The sequence below is a fragment of the Notolepis coatsorum genome (assembly GCF_963971535.1).
Source record: "Notolepis coatsorum genome assembly, chromosome: 3".
NCBI classification, from domain to species: Eukaryota; Metazoa; Chordata; class Actinopteri; order Aulopiformes; family Paralepididae; genus Notolepis; species Notolepis coatsorum.
Window position 1 is genome coordinate 121,802,126 of NC_140167.1, and position 21,852 is coordinate 121,823,977.

General features: G+C 42.7%; 1 pseudogene across 1 annotated transcript in view; it reads right to left on the reverse strand.

Annotated features, from left to right (window-relative positions):
• LOC311225982 (lactase/phlorizin hydrolase-like) overlaps nt 1-21,555 on the reverse strand; it is a 51,413-nt pseudogene extending 29,858 nt beyond the window's left edge. The window contains exons 1-12 of the transcript in view: nt 21,547-21,555; nt 20,805-21,412; nt 20,078-20,726; nt 17,038-18,588; nt 16,572-16,840; nt 16,052-16,342; nt 13,454-13,652; nt 9,091-9,293; nt 7,954-8,060; nt 7,014-7,145; nt 4,141-4,364; nt 596-830 (exon numbers count right to left, since the gene is read on the reverse strand). The product of the transcript in view is annotated as a lactase/phlorizin hydrolase-like (transcript). The remainder of the gene's footprint in view (nt 1-595; nt 831-4,140; nt 4,365-7,013; nt 7,146-7,953; nt 8,061-9,090; nt 9,294-13,453; nt 13,653-16,051; nt 16,343-16,571; nt 16,841-17,037; nt 18,589-20,077; nt 20,727-20,804; nt 21,413-21,546) is intronic.
• Nucleotides 21,556-21,852: the final 297 nt, after the last annotated feature.

Here is a 21,852-nt window from a genome sequence, read left to right on the forward strand (position 1 = left end):
AGGTGATGTGGTGGGCACAGTAGTAGGTGATGTGGTGGGCGCAGTAGTAGGTGATGTGGTGGGCACAGTAATAGGTGATGTGGTGGGCGCAGTAGTTCCTGCAATAAGAAAAAGGATATAATTAACATTTGAATAGATGGTAGGTGTGAACTATGAGCTTTAACTTTGTATAGTATGTCAGTTTACAATCTCTGAATACAAGTGTTCACATGTAAGATGTCTCCCTGTTTTGTAAAATAGATTTTGAACATATTCTCTACAATAATGGCACCCTTGCAATGAAGAACCATATCACTTCGTTTTGCAATTTTCTGGACAGTGTGTATTTGCTGTTGTGAGGTCAATCTAAATCACTTGGAATGTGATGTATCACAAGAAAATAATTCAACCTCTACTGTCTTTAACTTTGAATGAACACCAACACACCTAACTTTCCAACCTTAGAAAACCATAACGTTTGAAAACATTGTTCCTCTGAAAGCTTCAAACAAGAGTTATACAGTTCTTCATCTTAGGTACTCAGCTGATAACGTGCATTTTGGATGTGGCCAAATGACAGCAGCCGTCTCCTATAAGCTGTGAGGCATCGTTATACCTTCAGGTTCAGGGTTCAGACACGGGTGGGGTCCTAATGCCGGGTCTGGGAAACCGTTGCAGGTGATGATGGTGGCGTAGCGGGCAGCAGAGTTCTTGGCTACACGGGGAAGGTTAGGGTCTGAGCGATTGACGTATAAGGCCAAATCTCTCTGAAAACCCAGTGGCCCACTCTAGGTTGTCCATCAATGACCAACCCGTGTATCCAAAAACATTGACATCATCTAGTAAGTAAGCTGTGACAAGAAAACAAACAGCATCACCAATGTTACCTCACAAGTGATTAACATATGGTTACATTTAAATTGTTATTTGTAGGCTACTCATTGTTACTGTATATACTCCTTGTATGTTGTAGTAAATTGCAATACTGGGACTGTATTTTGGTTTTAACAAGATCACAGAATATATGTTGTCCGTTATCTTAGCCTACTGTTGTTGCAAATTGTCTTTCACATTTGTTCCAGCATGTACTACTCTGTGTATATTCAAGTAGTTCAAGGACAACCTCATACACTCACCCATCTAACCTCACTCAACAGTGACCCCAGCAGGAAAACAGGGCTCAACCATATTTTCTGAGTTAACTGGTGCCATTATAACAGGTGGTTACTAGCTACTGGCAGTCACTTCGCACTGGGCGCTTGTCTTCTGACCAACCGCGAACCCTCCGCTCACTAGCACCACGTGAACACGACAGTGAACTGAAAATGGGGGACCCTGATGTAAACAAGACAAACGTCTTTCTCTGGTCTGCATCCCCTTAACAATTGTGTGTATTGAGCCGTACTGTATTGTACCCATTCTGCAATCTGTTAAATAAAGTTTTCATTCATTCATTCATTCATTCATTCATTCATTCATTCATTCATTCATTCATTCATTCATTCATTCATTCAGTCTAATACCACAGTCTTAACTAATCCGCCACCTGAAAAGGATCCAACTCAGGAAGCAGATATTTATTTTAGGAGTGAGTTTATGCCAAGGGGTAGGGGTGTAAAGTACTTGAGTAATTGTACTTTGTAGGGCTGTCTTAAATACTTCGAAGCTTCGTTCGATGGCACAAGCTTCGAACATATAAAAAAAAATCGAAGTTTAAAAAAAATAAAAAATAAATAAAAGTTTTATTTTTTTTAACTTCAATTTTTTTTCTGTTCGAAGCTTGTGCCATTGAAATAACGTGTATCCATTCAACTAGCTGCTGTACTGCTATGGTAGCTAGCCTAGCCGCAATGCTATGGCCGATCACATTCACGTTAGCATGTAAGCTAACAACAAGAGCTTTACTGTAGGTTTAGTCTCTCGCTTTTTGAGAGACATAAACTCTCTGCTCTTGGTGGTACATTGTGTTGATGACTCTGCACCCCCCCTTAACAACTGTTTGCATTGAGCCGTATTGTATTGTACCCATTCTGCAATGTTAAATAACGTTTATCCATTCAACTAGCTGCTGTACTGCTATGGTAGCTAGCCTAGCCGCAATGCTATGGTCGATCCCATTCACGTTAGCATATAAGCTAACAACAACAAGAGCATTGGGTCTCTCGCTTTTTGAGACATAAACTCTCCACTCTTGGTGGTACATTGTGTTGATGACTCTGCACCCCCCCTTAACAACTGTTTGTATTGAGCCGTATTGTATTGTACCCATTCTGCAATGTTAAATAACGTTTATCCATTCAACTAGAGCTATACTGCTATGGTAGCTAGCCTAGCCGCAATGCTATGGTCGATCCCATTCACGTTAGCATGTAAGCTAACAACAACAGGTTTAGTCTCTCGCTTTTCGCTTTTCATTTTTTATTTGTATTTTTTACTTCGATTTGTGTGTGTGAACAATCCACTTTATTTATAGAGCACATTTAAAAACAACAACGTTTACCAAAGTGCTGTACAAGTCCCACAACATAAGATACACAAATAAATAAACAAAATAATTTTTTTTTTTAAATTTTTTTTTTAATCGAAGCTTCGAATTAAAATCGAAGCTCGGCCCCGAAGCTTCGATTGCCAAAAAAAGCTTCGAAGGGAATACTTTACTGTTTTGGGGATTTGTACTTTACTCGAGTATTATTAGGTTTGTATACTTTTACTCAATTACATTTCAGAGAGAAAAAAACATACTTTTTACTCCTTACATTTAAAATGCAGACCTACAAAGTACAAATCTTGCAGGTCCAACAATTGTAATTAGTATATTTGTTTCTCTGGCTGAACTAACGTTAATGTTATTAATCCTGCGGCCGCTCTTTATTTAAAAACAGCCAATCAAATCCCCATCAATGGAAAATTAACCAGCCCATACTCATGTTGATTGGTCCTTGTGCAAGACTAGAAAGCGGGGATCTTTGATTAAACACCTGCTATCAGAAGTTTTTACTTTGACTTTTTAGTACTTACATTTAAAAGTAGAAACTTTTAAACTTTTACTCAAGTGTGTTTTTAGCCAGATACTCTGACTTTTACTTGAGTATGATTTTGAGACGGTACCCATACTTTCACTTAAGTATAATTTCTGGGTACTTTTTACACCCCTGCCAAGGGGTTACTACTAGCTACGTGGTTTTAACCTTATTACACATTCACTTATTTTTTACTCTGACATAGTGTGCACTACATTGTTGACTATAATGAAATACCAATGTATTAAATCTCCTTAAATCCTTATGAACTGTCACCCAGTATGCATACAGACTAATGTTTCCCCCACAATGGATGTTGTCACTCCTATGTGAGTCCAATGTAACTATACGATAGTGTGCAAACAAAGCCCTCCCTTAAAATAAACCATGTCTTGAATGGTAGTGGTACAGTTATTCACCCATTCAAACCTGTATTTACTCTTTGAAATCCATTGAGTTTATCCTCATTTGCTATGTGGTAGGTTATTGTTTTCAGCTAACTTTCTCTCCAAATCTGAATAGCTTGCCATAATATAATGAACCACGCAGTCCACACAATTTGGAGAGTCAATAATAGCCAAACCTTTGATCCATACCTGAAAACCCATTGAGATGCATTCATGAATCATTAATGTAAGACTTGACAGCTTACCAAGAGGAATTATTACCATGAGTCTTAAAGGAACACGCCAACTTTTGGGGAAATTAGCTTATCTACCCTGGAGTTAGACAAGCAGATACATACCCTTTTCTTCTCTGTGCATGCATTACTAGGCTTAGGGAACAACCGCACCATTAGCCTAGCTTAGCGTCATTCACTGGAAGTAGGTGTGCCAGTGTAGCCTAGTTCCCAACAGTCACGAAATACACTCCAAAGTCTAACTCCAGGGTCCCAAAATGTTGACATGTTCCTTTAAGATTCTGACCATGCTTGAAGTACCGGTAAACACTTACATTGAAGATAGCTTTGTAAAACAAAAGTTGACAGTAATTGTGCCATACACATTTTTGATAATAAAAGTTGTCTAGCACACGTTTCACACCATTTTTGGTTTATCTTTACCAAAAGTGACAGTAAATATGGAGGGGACCGTTTTCCATCGCTAAAATTTCAAACAAACTGAGGGGAATGATTTGATACCTTTAAGCACTTGGTTGATGTAGTTGTTGTAGTAGTGGCTCCTGTGTTCATCATTGAGATCTATAGGCCCTCTCTCTGAGACCCCGTTCTCTGTGATGATAATGGGTGGGTTTCCATACTCTTCCTTAATGAACTTCAGAATCCGTCTGAACCCAAATGGAGACACCTTAAGCCAGGAGGAGCCTGAGTCAAGCCAGGTGCGATCAGCAATTGTTCCTGCACCCCTGTTGAAGATGTAATAAAAACATGTAATATGATGGCCTTACTAATTAAAGGGCACTTCACTGAAATACAATGATGTATTTTGCACATAATCTCACAATGAGATAAATACTTCTGCACACAAAAGACTTGGGTAACAGGTGTGTCAGAGAGAGGTCACTTGAGCAAAAGGAGAAGGTCCTGCACACTGACTTTATATATCATGTTCAGACAACAGCCTCAATCCCGTTTGAGGGATCAAAGGTTCTCTGAACATAATAAATACATTCAGTTCTATTTTGCAAGCTTAAAACAGTGTGCAGGACCTTCTACTTTCCCACATAATCTCACAAACTCTGAACAGTTTTATATTGAAATTCTTTATTCCGAATAACCTCTTGAGATGTAGCATCTCGTTTTCGATGGGCTCCTAACACAATACAATGTATGTACATTGGAGAAAAAAACATTGGACATCGAAACAGTCTACAACAACAAAATCAACTGAGAAATGACATTACAAAATAAGTAAACCAACATACAAGATCACAAAATAAACAGGACAAACAAAACACAAATCAAGCAAGGATAGGAATGGATCGTTACTTCGTACGAGATAAGTAATGAAAGTCATGATAGTATGCAGTATATAAATGATAAACTAAAAATGATAAACTAAAAACATGTACATGTACTTTGAAAGTAAGAAGACAGCACATTTTTAAATAAATAAAAAGATGAGATGGAACGAGTATTTGCAGGTAAGTTATTCCAATCAGAAGGGGCTTTGAACAAAAAGGCTTTCTTGGCTGTTGCTTTTGACTGGCTCCAACACGGTGCTCCATTTGCTGCACATGGTCTGCTAGTGTGGATACAGAGTTCTGAATGCCGTTCAAAGTACAAATAATAGGTTCCAGCTTAGCATCCAAGAAGACCATCATATCAGTTATTATCTGTTGGACGATGGATTGAGATAAGGCTCTCATTGTGTCTTCATCCATTGTTTGATTCCTTGGCTTTAGAGTTGGTAGTACAATCAGTCGTTTAGCCAAGCAGAGTTGCTAAATTGTAGTGGTTTTAAAGCCACAAGTCTTGTCTATAGATGTAGTAGATGTAATGGTTTAAGAAGTCATTAAGCTACAGTTTAAATAATGAAAGAGTCAAACAGACATGAGCTCAGACCCAGCTTACTCACTCAGCAGCCATCTTGTTCCTGTTTGGAGACATATCGTTTTTTTCTTTTTTGCACAAATGTATTTAGTTTGACAGTTATGTAAGCGATAATGTATAGCTACGAGGTCATTGTCGCAAAATAATTTAGAGAGACTGCGTTCTGGAACACCGAGGCGCCGTGCCGAGGTGTTCTAAACGCAGTTAAGGTACATTATCCCGCTTATTACAGGGCTAACTTACTAACAATATACGTAATTCATTTTACACCATCGACAAGACGAGATCAAATGCAGACGCAGTTGTTCTGTTGCTCCTCTGTCATTGGCAGGTGTGTGGACTTGATTGCACCTGATGTAGTGCAGCTGTGCATATGGTAAAGCTTAGCTTTCGTGACTGCAATCAAAATGCTTGATTGTGATTGGTCAATAGCTCTCTGTTGCCCCTAGCAGCGGTCATTATTGCGCGTTGCCCCTAGCAGCGGTGAATTATTGAGAAATAATTGACCGCTGCTAGGGGCAACGGAGTGCTATTGACCAATCACAATCAAGCATTTTGGCGAATGTTAAAACGCCATGTAATAATGAGAGTTAATGAGTTTGAATATGTCCTCCACTGATGTCATTGGAGGACACTGAATCCTTGTGCTGTGACAGCTCAATGAAATCATGTGGATGAAATAGTAACAATAGGGAGATTGCTATTTTTTCATCCACATACCAGTAATTTAATTCAGCTGTAATTAAAACAACACAGGGATTCAGTGTTGACACCACTGGCAGACCTCTTCAAACTCATTCACTCTAAATAACTAAATTAATGTGTGTTTTAAAGCTTTTTTCGATATGTGAAAATATGTGTCAAATAAATCACATTGTTTTTCAGTGAAGTGCCCCTTTAACACAAGGGTTTTCTATCAAATAAATAGCTAATAATTAATGAAGACGATCATCACCTTAATATTTACAATCCTCTGGTATCAAGTAAACTGGGCTATGAAATGATGTTTCCAATTAAATTTACCCTGAGCTTTTCGCCTGAATATCTCAAATGTAAGGGCAGATTAGACATTATAACTACTACCAGTTTTAGGCAATGTTCTCAGTGCTGTATTAATATGAGTTTAATAGACATTCACACACATAGACTTTCACAGAATGCTTAATGTAACATCTTCCTCCATGTTGGTGGAGACAATGGTTGCTATGTACTAACAATGGTTGCTACTGTATGTGTTGATATTTGAGAAATATATAAAAAAAAATTGGTGTCTAATTACTGGATCTTATAAACAAGTCGTAGTGGAACAGTAATATTGCGCTTTTCCAGTGTTTTACCTACTCTACCACTGCACTGAAATTAGGCAATTTCATACCAGTGGTTACAGGCAGCCATGCTGGATGAAAGAGAACTACACAAACATTCCGTGCAAGGCCTCTTGTTATTCCTTGTTAGGCCTCTCCTCGTTATTCTCCATGTTTGGTTAGGGATTGCATGCTCACCTATCGGCGTCATAGTGCTGCAGGTTTCCATAGTCAACTGGGAATGCCAAGACGGTCGTGTAATGGTTGAAGCCAAAGTAATCATAGGTGCCTTTGATCCTTTTGATCTCTTCAGGGCTGAACTCAGGAAGCCTGGAGAGAAGCAGATATTTTTTTTATGCAGCTGTTTTCAGCCAAAATACATAGTGATGACATTCTACTCTTTGGAGGCTGAGAACTGATGTGCATACATTTTTCTAAAGTCATCTATTGTCAAGAATATCTTTTTTTTAATCACTGCCCTTTTCTTCATAGGACATTATTCTCAATAGTGCTATATTCGTTCAAAACGCAGCGGCCCGCCTGATCTCAAACCTACCGAAGTCGGCCCATGTCACCCCACTTCTTAGGGACCTGCACTGGCTCCCCATTGCTGCACGTATCCGCTTCAAGGCCCTCGACCTAGCATACCGTGCGGCAAAGGGAACTGCTCCCGCCTACCTCCGGTCAATGGTCTCTAACTACACACCCTCAAGACCCCTACGCTCTGCATCTTCTGGCCGCCTCAGACCTACTCCTATCCAAGCTCCGGGAGGGTCATCAAAGAGAAGCCACCTATTCTCAGTCCTTGCCCCATAATGGTGGAATGAACTACCCACCCCAGTTAGGACAGCCGAATCCCGTCCAATCTTTCGCCGTCGACTAAAGACGCACTTCTTCAACCATTATCTGAAATAATGGGAAAAAATATATATAAACTAACCCTAACTAACCTTACTGTCATGCACTTGTCCTAATAAACTAACCTACACTGTAACACGCAACACTTTGATGAACATTGTTACTCAGCTGATAGAGTTGTGCCCTTCCTGATGACTTGTCGTACAGAACTTGTAAGTCGCTTTGGATAAAAGCGTCAGCTAAATGACTAAATGTAAATGTAATGTAATATTCTCTTTACCTAGATCTTGGAAGGCCAGCAGCTAAGCTTCTCTCACAGATGATAGTCTTCATCACATTGCTGTAGTCGCCATTGTATACAGGGTGGGCAAACCAGCCAATATAGAACTGCACCACAAGAGAAACACAAGAAGAAAAACATGTTCAACCAATACAAAGAAGGCACAGAGATGTATCTGTTGCAGAGATACAACAACTCACAGTTTTTCCACAGTACATTCTGACACACATGACAAAAGGACAGTAGGGGCTCACACACAATACATAGACTAAAAGTAAACTTTTAGGGACTTCAACTACGTGTGCCATGCCTGATAATGTGAGGACAGTTACTTTAAAGGGTAATTTCAGAAATGTTGACCCCTAGCCCTATTTCCTACGTATTGTCAATGGCTACTAGTCTTTTCTCAGCACAATCCATGCTGTTCTTCATCTAGGATACCCGCAGCTCCAGCTCAATAGCCACAAAACCAATGCAAAGTCAAGGTGGCCACACTCCAGTCTGTACAAGCCCTGGAATAAACACTAATACCTACTCCACAGTGCATGCAAAATAGATTTCAGCGTTTATTTCATGGCTTGTAGAGACTGGAGCATGGCCCCATTGCTTTTGCATTGGTCTAACTAGCCAGGGGTCCAGGTATCCAGTATGAACCAGCATGGTAAATAGGAAATAGGGCTAGGGGTCCAACATTAAAAACTCACCCTTTAATAATTGGTTACATTTATCGTGCATTCAAGTGCTCCTCGCTCCTCATATTTACTGTATTTACGACTTACGAGTTACCAGCACATGAACGGCCCCTGGAAGTCGTAATTACGAGTGGGAATTTGGGAAATATCCTAATTTTCTTTACGTTTCATAACAGGGAAAATCATGACAGGGGAGATCATGGCAGATGATGGTAATAAACTTATATATTTAATTTGTTATGATAGAATATCTATATAATTGCTGTAGGCCTATATAGATTGTTTTTATTTTAGTTATTAGTTATATGTTTAGTTTTGTAAACATTACCCACAGAAGAAAAAGCTTTCTCACATGTTCATGGTTACCCCAACATTACACAACACAAATAGGGGAGTCCCTTAGATTTACAGTATACAGTATACAGTATATGATAGCGGCCCATACCTGTACCACACGTCTTGCCGCATCAATGTCCTCCTGATTGTACGGATTTCTTGGCTCTGACCAGTCGGAGTTGATGGTGATAGAGATGATGCCGTTCTGTGTGGCACGGTACGTGTCGTTGTAAACGTGCCAGGCTTCAGCGTGGGCCTTGAGTAGGTTGTGACCCACAATGTAGGGCAGAGTGCCTGGTCTGAAGCTTATCCCTGAAATAAGAGTTATAATCATTAAATCATTAAAACATATAGTACATAGAGGGATGCTTTAGTTAGAAAAATAATTATAACACTGTTGATTAAAGGGGAATGCCAACCATTTAGGAATTCCAGGACAGGAACCCTCTCTGATCCTTTCAAACTGAGATGTAAAGTCTGGGGGTTGCGCCATAGACAATAAATGCGGCTCTGACTTTATGGGGCCATAACATGTTTGTGTGAGTTGTCATGCCTTCTAGCAATGCTAGAATATAAACCTTGTTTGGGTGTAAGAGCTCATACAAACATCTTATGGTCCTGTACAGTCAGAGTCCCATTCATTGTCTATGGAGCAGCCCCAGATGATACATCCCAGTTACATCAACAAATGGATGGTTCTCTCTCTGATTTCTAGCTTTAGGAGTGGTGCTCACTGAACTGTCCTGTGGCACAAGAAGAACATATAACAATTCACGTTCACAATATCACATACAACTGGCGCTGCTCTGATGGCTGCCTTTCTGATCGCTCCGACGAGACTGTGCTTTATTTTGTTAATTTTTATATTATTAGGAGTTTTATTTGCACCAACTGTTGGTGCATTATATGTGTATGACCGTCAGTCAATCATTGACATTGGATTAAGAAAAACTTACCGTTTGGATTGCTCTCTGGATCGGATCGCTGAACAGCAGAAATGGCCCGCCGAGATCCTTTGTTATGCCGGCCATGGACAAGACCAAAAGCCGCCGCGAAGACGAGGAAAGAGAGCCGGGGTCCGGAACAGACTGAGGTCCAAACGACACAGAACCACATTGCCCAGCATATTGTTGGCCAATGTGCAATCGATAGGAAACAAATTGGACGACATCAGAGCAAGGATCCAATTCCAGAGGGACATTCGGGATTGTAACGTCCTCTGTTTCACAGAAACTTGGCTGAGTCCAGATGTCCCGAATCATGCAATAGAACCGGCAGACCACTTCTTCGTTCTACGCAAAGACCGGACGGCATTAGAGTCACTAAAGACGAGAGGAGGCGGCATTGCCTTCATGATAAACAAGGAGTGGTGCGATTTAGGCAACACAAAGGAACTGTCTAACCACTGCTCCCCAGACCTGGAGTTTATCACGATAAAATGTCGACCCTTCTTCCTCCCAAGAGAGTTAACGTCCATCATCCTCATCGGAGTGTACATTCCACCACACGCGAACACTGAGGTCGCACTTTCAAAACTTCACGACGAGGTAAACAAACTCCAGGCAGCTAATGTTGACGCTGCCATTTTGGTCTTGGGGGATTTCAACAGCGCGCGTCTTAAAAAGGTGCTGCCGAATTTCTATCAGCATGTGACCTGTCCCACCAGAGGCGAGAACATATTAGACCATGTATACTCGCAATTTAAGAATGGGTACAAGTCACAGGCTCTTAGTCCATTCGGTAAAAGCGATCACGCCGCCATTTTTCTTTTGCCTAAGTACAAACAGAGTCTCAAGCGAACGCCGGTGGTCTCGCGAGAGGTTAAGCGTTGGGCCGTGACGTCAGTGGAGTCACTCCAAGCAGTGCTGGGAAGCACAGAATGGAGTGTATTCCGTGATAACACAGCCAATATTAACGAATACACCGAAACGGTGATTGACTATGTCTGTACGCAGGTAGAAGTAATAATCCCCACCACCAAAATTAATATCTACCCAAATCAAAAGCCCTGGGTAGACAAATCCGTCCGTGAGGCTCTGAAAGTGCGCACATCAGCATACAACACCGGGCTGGTGACAGGCAACATGGAAGAACACAAGATGGCAAGATACAACGTCAGGAGAGCAGTAATAGAGGCAAAACGGCGTTACAGGGATAAAGTTGAACTTCAGTTTGAACAGGCTGACTCTAGAGGCATGTGGCAGGGCCTCAGAACAATGACAGACTACAAAGGAACCCCCCTCAAACTGAACAGTGACATCTCCTTAGCAAATGATCTCAACTCCTTCTATGCGAGGTTTGAGGCTGTGAATAACAACACCAGCCTACAAACCACGGCAATGGGGGGGGGGGGGGGTCTGCTGATGGAGACTCAGTGTTCAGGGTAACAGAGCATGAGGTGAGACGGATCTTTAAAAAAGTGGATATCAGGAAGGCAGCAGGACCGGACGGCATCCCCGGCCGCGTCCTAAAAGTCTGTGCCGACCAACTGGCCCCGGTATTCACTGACATCTTCAACCTGTCCTTGGAACAGGCCGTCATCCCCACCTGTCTGAAGAAGTCCACCATCATCCCTGTACCCAAAAAATCTACGCCCGCTTGCCTCAACGACTACCGCCCTGTAGCCCTCACCTCCATAGCCATGAAGTGCTTTGAGAAGCTAGTGAAGGGCTACATCTGTTCCTCCCTCCCCATCAACCTGGACCCTCTGCAATTTGCATATCGCCCCAACAGGTCCACGGAGGACGCCATAGCCCATGTGCTGCACACAGCAGCATCACATCTGGACAAGAGGCAGGGGAACTATGTGAGAATGCTGTTCATCGACTACAGCTCAGCATTCAATACCATAGTCCCCTCCAAACTCATAGCCAAGCTCAGGGACCTGGGCTTGAACTATGACCTGTGCCAGTGGGTCCTGGACTTCCTGACGGGCAGACCCCAGGTGGTAAGAGCCGGCAACTGCACCTCCTCATCCATCACGCTCAACATAGGGGCCCCCCAGGGCTGTGTTCTGAGCCCCCTCCTCTACTCCCTGTACACACATGACTGCGTAGCACAGCGGAACAACAACACCATCATCAAATTTGCTGATGACACAGTAGTGGTGGGCCTGATCTCTGCCAACGACGAAAGGGCCTACCTGGAAGAGGTAGAGAACCTGTCACAGTGGTGTCAGGAGAACTGCCTCTCCCTGAACGTCAGCAAAACAAAAGAGATGATTGTGGACTTCAGGAGGTCGGGGGTCAAGGACTACAGCCCCCTCAGCATCGACGGGGCACCAGTTGAGAGAGTGAACAGTTTCAAGTACCTCGGAGCCCACATATCCGAGGACTTGACATGGACCACACACATTGACAGTGTTGTGAAGAAGGCACGACAACGCCTCTACTTCCTCAGGCGCCTAAGGAAGTTCCAAGTCAGTCAGAAGATCCTTAGGAACTTCTACTCATGTACAATAGAGAGCATCCTGACCGGCAACATCACCTCCTGGTTTGGGAATAGCACTGCACAAGACCGTAGCAGACTACAAAGAGTGACACGTTCAGCCGAACGCACAATTAGAGGGGGGCTTCCCACCCTCCAGAACATTTACAACAAGCGGTGCAAGGGGAAGGCTAAGAGAATTATTAAGGACTCGAGCCACCCGAACAACTGCCTCTTTGAACTGCTGCCGTCAGGCAAGCGATACCGGAGTCTTATGGCGAGCACAGAAAGACTCAGAAGGAGCTTCTATCCCCAGGCCATCAGGCTGCTAAACGAACAATAATCGCTAAACGAACAATAATCACTATGCAACAACCATCAAATGCACACAGCACACACACCCACACGCACACACTCACTCAAACAAACAACACACTGCAGCACCCACTCTCCACACTTTAGATCACACAAACACACTTACACTTTATATTTATTGATAAAGGATTTGCACTACAACTCGTACACCTACTGTGAATTGTACCTAAACTGCACCTCGTCCATTTATGCCTTGCACTATATAGTATTGTATATTAGTACACTGCACAGTATTGTATATTGTATGGTAACTACGTCTACGAACATTGTACATATGTCTAAACTGAACACTGTGACCTCTTTTTTTTTACTTCTAATTTTTACTATGTTTTTATTTCATACTTATCTTGTCATGCACAGTCTCTGGAGCGCAACAGTAAGAAGCATTTTGTACAAAAGTATTCTGTACTTCTGTATGACAACTATTAAAGAAACTTGAAACTTGAAACTTGAAACTTGAAACAATTCTTAAAATGGGTGTCATTCCCCTTTAAGGTGGAATTACTATTATTTGAAAACTAGTGCAACCAGTAACTGTCCTCTGAAAAAGAATCCAGTAGCTGTGCAAAAAAGCCACAGTACCTTTGTTTTCAAATCAAATCCAAAATGTAAATATAGACTCAAAGTAGTACAATACTGTTTCGATGATATTCGACTCTTCAAGATAGTACCTGGCGCTGCTGCTCCATAGCCATGGCCCACATTGGCTACATTGTAGGGCTCGTTGATGGTGATCCAGAATTTCACTTTGTCGCCGAAGCGGCTAAAAATGAAATTGGCATAATCCCGAAATCTGTCAACGATGGTGTCATTCTCCCACCCCCCAACATCCTGGAGAGTCTGCGGAAGGTCCCAGTGGTAAAGAGTAACCTAAGATAAGTAGAAGGACATAGAAAAAATTATTGGACTTTAATTCATGTAGCCTACGTTGAACATTGAAGGGAAAATCCACCCTAAAACAGAATGCACATTGTGATATTCCAGTGATCTTGGACATTGAGTTAAGTCAATATCTATGAACATACATGTAGACAAAATGTCTCCCTAAGCTGGAAATCAGAGCATCAAATCATGAATTTGTGATGTCCCATGATGACATTTTGGAGTTGATCCATTGACGATGAGTTAGTGTTCAAGTTTCAAGTTTCTTTAATAGTTGTCATACAGAAGTACAGAATACTTTTGTACAAAATGCTTCTTACTGTTGCGCTCCAGAGACTGTGCATGACAAGATAAGTATGAAATAAAAACATAGTAAAAATTAGAAGTAAAAAAAGAGGTCACAGTGTTCAGTTTAGACATATGTACAATGTTCGTAGACGTAGTTACCATACAATATACAATACTGTGCAGTGTACTAATATACAATACTATATAGTGCAAGGCATAAATGGACGAGGTGCAGTTTAGGTACAATTCACAGTAGGTGTACGAGTTGTAGTGCAAATCCTTTATCAATAAATATAAAGTGTAAGTGTGTTTGTGTGATCTAAAGTGTGGAGAGTGGGTGCTGCAGTGTGTTGTTTGTTTGAGTGAGTGTGTGCTTGTGGGTGTGTGTGCTGTGTGCATTTGATGGTTGTTGCATAGTGATTATTGTTCGTTTAGCGATTATTGTTCGTTTAGCAGCCTGATGGCCTGGGGATAGAAGCTCCTTCTGAGTCTTTCTGTGCTCGCCATAAGACTCCGGTATCGCTTGCCTGACGGCAGCAGTTCAAAGAGGCAGTTGTTCGGGTGGCTCGAGTCCTTAATAATTCTCTTAGCCTTCCCCTTGCACCGCTTGTTGTAAATGTTCTGGAGGGTGGGAAGCCCCCCTCTAATTGTGCGTTCGGCTGAACGTGTCACTCTTTGTAGTCTGCTACGGTCTTGTGCAGTGCTATTCCCAAACCAGGAGGTGATGTTGCCGGTCAGGATGCTCTCTATTGTACATGAGTAGAAGTTCCTAAGGATCTTCTGACTGACTTGGAACTTCCTTAGGCGCCTGAGGAAGTAGAGGCGTTGTCGTGCCTTCTTCACAACACTGTCAATGTGTGTGGTCCATGTCAAGTCCTCGGATATGTGGGCTCCGAGGTACTTGAAACTGTTCACTCTCTCAACTGGTGCCCCGTCGATGCTGAGGGGGCTGTAGTCCTTGACCCCCGACCTCCTGAAGTCCACAATCATCTCTTTTGTTTTGCTGACGTTCAGGGAGAGGCAGTTCTCCTGACACCACTGTGACAGGTTCTCTACCTCTTCCAGGTAGGCCCTTTCGTCGTTGGCAGAGATCAGGCCCACCACTACTGTGTCATCAGCAAATTTGATGATGGTGTTGTTGTTCCGCTGTGCTACGCAGTCATGTGTGTACAGGGAGTAGAGGAGGGGGCTCAGAACACAGCCCTGGGGGGCCCCTATGTTGAGCGTGATGGATGAGGAGGTGCAGTTGCCGGCTCTTACCACCTGGGGTCTGCCCGTCAGGAAGTCCAGGACCCACTGGCACAGGTCATAGTTCAAGCCCAGGTCCCTGAGCTTGGCTATGAGTTTGGAGGGGACTATGGTATTGAATGCTGAGTTATCTAAATGTAGCTAGCTCTGAATTAGAAAATGTACCCATATCCCACTAAAATCACCATGGGTACTGTATAGTGTCTTATAAGTTCTTCCACTATTCACTGTCTATGGAGAGTTTCTCTGGTGTTTAACAACATTGTTCAATATTACACTTACTGTACACTTACTGTAGACTTCTGTATATTTTTACTGTATATTTTATACTAGAATGTATACATAACATACGAAATGTGAATCCCGGACCGTACTTTATTATTATTATCTTATTCTTAGGCTTATTTTACTCTTTATTCTTAGGCAATTATTTCTGTTATTCTTATTTGTGACTTTGTTCTGTCTACCTAAATGTTTACTGTGAGCGATTTGTAGTGCCAAATTTCCCTCGGGATGATTAAAGTATTTCTATTCTATTGTATTACCGTATATTAGTTTTAGGAGGGACTTGTTCACAAATTGAAACGTGAAGGGTGGCGTTTCTCACCCTAAATATATAAAGGTGTGACACTTAAAGGCACTCAAAGGGAAACCCCACCCTAAAATATAATCCACATATGATATTTCTATAATATTGTATAGCTCAGTTTCAATTTGTGAATAATGAACAAGTCCCTCCTTAAACTGAACACCAAATAAACAAGACTCTCCATAGACAATGAATAGTGGAACAACTTCAATTCATATATACATATGATGAATATCTTAATATTCACAGCAGCCAAACGTACATGAGGTTGAATATCGGCGGCGAGCAGCGCATCCACCAGTCTGTGGTAATAACTGAGGCCAGCCTCGTTGACGTGCTTAGTGGTACCGTCGGGCAGAACCCTGGGCCAGGATATGGAGAAACGGTAGTGGGTCACTTTAAGCCTCTTCAGGATGGCTACATCTTCCTCTACCTTGTTGTAACTATCGCAGGCTGTACCCCCTGTGTCATCATTGAACACACGGAGGGGAGTGTGGGCAAACTTGTCCCAGATACTGAGACCCTTTCCGTCTTGTCTCCAGCCACCCTCAATCTGTAAAAGGTGAGATGGTAATAGCTGATATTAAATAACACAGGAACTATTGGTTTTCCAGTAAGACACCCAGGTAAAGAATACAAAATACTACTTATATTCACGGTCATGCATTTCATCATTATTGAAAACTGTATTACTTTAAATCACACATCGCCAATTAACATGACTTAATAGTATCCCATTAGCATTAAAGTTTAAACGTCCAAAAGGGTATCTGAACAGTCACCTGGTATGAAGCTGTCGCTGTACTCCAGATGAAGTCCTTGCGGAAGTGTCCATAAAGAAACATCTCATCATCAGGTCTGGGGAAGCCATTGTCCTTCATGACTTGGTAGTAGTAGAGAGCCGAGTATTTGGGTGTCCTGGGGCGGTTTGGGTTCGTGAAGTCCACATGGTGGAGCCCAAACCCTACCGTGTAGCCGTTGAGCCACTCGTAAGAGTCCATGAGAGATGCTGCTGTGTATCCTCTCACCTTCACACCATCCAGTTCATACGCTATGGAAACACAAGTAATTATCCTTATACAGTACATTAATTATATTTCACATGCATTGAAGTAATAAAATGGAGACTAGTTTGAATTAAAAGAATGTGGAAACGGGTCATGGCTATGTCAGTGTCTACCTAGATTGTCCAAAAGAATGTTTCATCACTCAATGTGTTTATGAAGACCAATTGTCAGGATCCCTTACCTTTCAGAGCCTCATCAATGTAGGTTTTGTAGAAGAATACTCTGGCAGAGTCATCCAAAGTGGTCTTTGTGTCTGTAGCTACTCCATTCTCAGTAATGTAAATCTCTGGATCTCCATACTCCTCCTTGACCCAGATGAGCAGCCTTCTCAAGCCCCATGCAACAGCTCTCTGGTTCCTAATGGCAGTGGCTGGTGAATCGCCATCCTCTGCTTCCGACAAGTCCCGATCATAGTCATAAGATTGAGGAGAAAGCCTTTTGGTTGCATGGCCCACCACCGTTGTGGTGTAATGGTTTATGCAGAATACGTCAGCAGTTCCCCTGATGTGGGCCTTCTCCTCTTCAGTGAAGGAAGGGAGTCTCGACTCTGAAAGACCTTGCAGTTCGCTCTTGTTTCCCACTTGCCACTTCATTGCATCGGGATAGTCTCCGTTCTTAAAAATGGGGTGCGCAAACCAGCCAAGTTCAAACTGCATCGCGCGGTCGGCAGCCACCACTTCCCGGGGGGTGTTGATGTCTTTGGGCTCAACCCAGTTGGCGCAGAGGGCAATGGACACCAGACCACCCTGGGAATTACGATACTTCTCATCGTAAGTGTGGTAGACCCTGGCGTGTGCTTTCAGAAGGGTGTGGGCAACTCTGTATGGTGCAGCACCTGGCTTCTTTACATTTGGTGGGATTTCTCCCAGTCCATATCCTGACCACGCGATTGTATGAGGCTGGTTGAAGGTCAACCAAAATTTCACTCTGTCCCCAAAGGTGGCAAAGCAGAAGTCACAGAAGTCATTGAAAATGTCTATCATATTAGCATTGTCCCAGCCATTGAGGTTTTGCTAAACTTGTGGCAGGTCCCAGTGGTAGAGTGTCACCATGGGGGTGATGTTATAGGCCCTAAGACCATCAATGAGACTGTTATAATAGTCCACCCCTTTTTGATTCAGGGAAGTATGTTGACCATCAGGAAAGATCCTGGACCAGGACAGAGAGAATCTGTAGGACTTCACCTTCAGGGCCCGAAGCATGTACAGGTCTTCTTCCAGTCTGTAGTAACTGTCACAGGCTACATCTCCATCGGCACTACCAGGAATACTGCCAGGCATGTGGGTAAATGTGTCCCAGACACTGGGTCCTTTCCCATCAGCATTCCAGCCTCCTTCAATCTGGTAAGCAGAGGATGCCACTCCCCAAAGGAAACCTTGGGGGAAAGTACCATAGTGGTAGAGTTTCCTCTGGAAACGGGTTTGGTGTGAGAACTTCTCCCAGACAACCTTGGATTTGGATGGAACTTCTGAAGGTGGCAACACAGATTGCCTCCTGGTCACATGGAACTCCAACCCCTTATGGCCAACATCTTTTTTAGAACCAAAACCATTACTCTTGATAACCTGTGAGTAGAAATATGCTGACTGCTTTGGCGTTCTTGCTCTGTCACTATCTTCAAAGTGGACATAGTGAAGTCCAAACCTTTCACTGTAGCCTTGTGGACCCTCGAAACCATCCATGAGCGATTGCACTGTGAAACGCTGCACATCGACTCCATCCAAACGTATTGCTAAAAAGACAATTCAAAAGAATAATGCTTTCTATGAAGCCCATGTTGCATTATAGTCATACCTATAAACACACTATAATGCAGTCATAATGCATTTTAAGTACCATAATCATTCATAGACGTGGATAATAACCATACTCATAATATGTTCTGAAGCCTTTTCATACTCACTTCTAACATCATTAAACACAACACTTTATACCACGTGAAGACCATAGTGTATAATAATACTCATAGGCATAAAACATTATGTACGTTTTAGGTAATGATCAACACAACTATCATGTTACATTATAGTCATTGAAATTATACACTATAATATGATTAAAAGCAACTGAAGTGACCAAAGACGTTCATTATTCACTTGTAGTAGTATCTTGTGATCATAAAACATGGTAGCTATAATAATAATTATAAATTATTATAATTAATTATGACAGCTGTGTTGCTCTTTGTCAACAATGTTCATAATGTTTTATGTGTATTTTCTTCCCTCGCCCTTGTTGGGGAAAACTTTTAAAATCGATGATCACAAATTATCTTATTATATTATCTCTATTTTAGGTTAGGATGGGGTGTGGTGTCTTTACTGAGGTTAAGATTAGGGTTAGATTTATCAACAATATAATTCATTGAAAGTTATGATGAGATCCAGCATTGCTGATTGGCCAACTTCACCAACAACAGTGCGGAGAAGAAGACAAATGTTTTACACCTATAGGGTATTATACTACACTATGCCTGTAACAATAAAGTGTTATAATACATGATGTTAAGTTATTATGAAAAAGCTTTACAATGAGTATTTTTATTTTTATCCACTTTTTCTCCCCATTTTCTATATATTTTTTCTCCCATCCCAATTTCGTATATTTCCAATTCTTCCCTCCCCTGTCTTGAACGTTGCTAGACTATGCCTCCCACTGGTCGGCTGTAGTGAGGATAGAAGCCTTGCATCACGTGTCTCCTCCGGTACACGAGGAGGCAGCCTGTCGCATCTTTTCACCGCAGCAGCTCGAACTCTCAGTGGCGAGGAGTAACGCGTGGGAGGCTCACGCTGCCCCGATACTTCTTGTTTCCGCCGCACCGGCGTCACCCAACCGACCTGTAGGAGTCGCTGTCCACAACGTCCAATCCCCACCCACCAGCTTTCCCACCCTCTAACACTGCCAATTGTGTTAGTATGACGGCCGGCCAAGCCGGTAGCAACGCCAAGAGCTGGGCTCGATACCAGCGTATCCTGCGTTAGTGGCGAGCGCCTTGCCCACTGTGCCACTCAGCCGCCCTACAATGAGTATTGTTATAAAACATTATACCATTGTGAGAAAGCACAACTAATGTGTTATAATCTTAATTATAATGCATTATAAACATGGATTCCTAGAAAGTGTTACCTTCGAAACACTTAATTTATAAACGTTTTTCTTAATGATCTTTTAAAAACTATTTATGAGTGTGGTTTGTCATGATAGTAATGCTAGACCCTTACCTTTCAGTGCTTCATTGATGTAGCTTCTCATGTACTCTATTCGACTGGTGTCATTGAGAGTGTCCCCACTATATCCAGTGGGCATTCCATTCCCAGTTATTTAGACAGGTACCTTGGTAACATTAAGATATTCTGCAGAAATGTAGTTGAGGAGCCTTCTTAGGCCCCATGGTACAGAGTGAATCCAATCAGATGCCGTGGAAGACCAGGAAGGGTCCAAATGTGCCTGGAAGTCACCCACTCCCTGTGGGCCAGGGACACAACCACCATCACTGCTGTTGACCAGACGGGAAGTATAGTGGCTCAACCCCAAGAAATCAGCCGTTCCACGTATCTTCTGGCTCTCTTCTGCAGTGAAGACTGGAAGTCTGGCGGGCTCAGCGAGAGGACAGTCATTTATTTTCTGTTCAATCTGATGCTTGAGTGATACAGGATAGTCCCCATCTACAAATATGGGATGGGCAAACCAGCCCAGCATAAACTGCAGGTAGCGGTCTGCAGCTGCCACATCTTCAGGCCTGGAGGGATTCATGGGCTCTGCCCAGTCTGAGTTCAGGGCAATGCCCACTTTTCCACCCTGTGTCTTCCTGTAAATATGATCGTAGACATGCCAGGCCTCAGCATGGGATTTCAGTATGTTATGAGTGACCTAGAAAGGTAAACAAATGGTTAGCTAATGGAAGAAGGCTGACAATTAAACTGCATATTGTTGTGAGATAACTCTCACCTGGTAGGAAGCAACCACGTAGTCTTTAACTCCAGGGGGGTGCTCTCCAGTTCCATAACCCAGCATGGCTTACCACCCAGGGGCTATTGAAAGTGTTCCAGGTCTTGATCCTATCTCCAAACCTGGAGAAGCAGAAGTCAGCATAGCGCTTGAAAGCCTCGATGATGGAAGCATTGGTCCATCACCATAGTCTTGGAGTGCCTGGGGCAGATCCCAGTGGTGCAGGGTTACAACAGGTTCTATGCCAGACCCAATGAGTATTTATTAGTTTATCATAGTAGAGAGCCCCTTCTCAGAGTGGCTCCCCTGGTGGCCAGAGGGGAAAATGCGGGCCAGGAGATGGAGAATTGGTAGGTGTTGACCAGGAACCCTAGGTGTAGGTAGACATCGTAGTCAACCTTGTTGTAGCTGTCACAAGCCCAGATCAGCTGTCTGATTGTCAAAAACATTGTTATCATGTCCAAAACGGTCCCAGATGGTCTCTCCCTTCCCATCTTCTGCCCATCCGCCTTCAACCTTGAAGGACTCACTGAAGTGGCCCACTGGAAGCCAGTGGGGAATGGTTCATTCAGGAAGGCATCTCGCTCCATTGGAGTTTGAGCTCCAAACTCATCCAAAACATTATGGTAACTGTTTTAAAGGCTGCTTCTCCTATGTACTCTGGAATACTGCAAATGAAGAAAAGGGGATAATATGAAAAATATATATGTGGAAAACGAGGAGCAATCATATTTTGACTCACACTCATCATGTTTTAGATTTTATTTTATTTTGCATTTTACTGAGGTGAACCTTTATACCTGTTTGGAGTGTCTGCCATATCAAGCTTTCCAACAAGTCTGTCACGTCACACCCCAAAATATTCAGTTCATCCTTGTTAAAAACTGTAACAAAGCAAAGGTGAGTTATGAAAATCTCCTGGCTCCTCTGTCAAGCTCTTCTAGTATCCCCCGAACCAGATTGCGGACGTTCGGGACAGAGCTTTCAGTGTGCAGCTCTCACCTCTGGAACTCCCTCCTCGCAGAACTCCGTACTGCCCCAACTCTGG